The 928-nt window shown below is 40.7% G+C and overlaps 1 non-coding gene across 1 annotated transcript; it reads left to right on the top strand.

Moving 5' to 3' along the window:
• The first annotated feature begins 289 nt into the window (after nucleotides 1-289).
• LOC122703692 lies at nucleotides 290-436 on the top strand. The gene has a single exon (XR_006343563.1). It is a non-coding gene; the product is annotated as a small nucleolar RNA SNORA57 (small nucleolar RNA).
• The last annotated feature ends 492 nt before the right edge of the window (nucleotides 437-928 follow it).

The following is a 928-nucleotide window of genomic DNA, read 5'->3' as shown; positions in this document are numbered from 1 at the left end:
ACAATAGGAAACTAGTACACCATCATACATAACAGAGCATGGGTTATGGGGATTAGAATGTGATTATCTTTTGTGAACCATTATTCTGTTACCATAGTCCAGAGACAGCTTAAACCCACCCAAGGTCATGACCAACTGAAAGAAAAAATATTTTGTACATTCTTATTTGGAGTGTATAAGAGTAGAATTTAATAAGGCAATAGAAAATTTAAAGCTCAGATTTTAAACAATAGAAAGTTGTTTGCCTCTACTAGTAAACATTTGGACCTTTCTTTACGCCATCAATACACCTCTGTGAATCAGGATGGCATTAAACTGCTTTCCCCTCAGTCCTGGTAATGTGCGGAGGTCGACAAAGGGCTCTGGTCTTCTCTGTGCCATGCCTTTAGTACAGGTGGCTTCCAGTCCGCAAGTACCCTCGAGCACCCGGACAGCAGGCTCCGAGGAGCAGCAGGGTTCAGCAGGCTCCTCTCCGAGGTACTGACTCGTTCTCCTTTGATATCAGGTCTGTGGAGCCGCCCTGGGAGCCTGAGCTGTGCTAGCCTCTCCTCCCCCACTTCGCATTTCAAACAATAAAGGCTGTTCTACAGGAAAATAAATAAAATGATATTCCAATGGGGTAATCTGGCAAGGTGGGTGTGCCATGATATTTGTGAATCATTTCAAGCATCTTAAATGAAAACATGTTGATTTTTTTTTAAGACAAGGATTCATATTTATGTGTTGCTGTAAATGTATTCAACAGCCTCCTGCATGCTAAAGCAACTCCACAGTTAATAATCCCTAACTTTAATCCCTTTCATTTGTACATCAAAGAATGTCTCTAAACGAGGGATAGTTAAAAATAATTAAAAATCCAAAGTCAGGCTAGACTAGAACAACCTCACTAGTAAACTGGTAAAGCAGGACAAGATCTGTACTTTGCTAA

The sequence above is a fragment of the Cervus elaphus genome, chromosome 1 (assembly GCF_910594005.1).
Source record: "Cervus elaphus chromosome 1, mCerEla1.1, whole genome shotgun sequence".
NCBI classification, from domain to species: Eukaryota; Metazoa; Chordata; class Mammalia; order Artiodactyla; family Cervidae; genus Cervus; species Cervus elaphus.
This window is presented reverse-complemented; position numbering and strand designations above follow the sequence as displayed.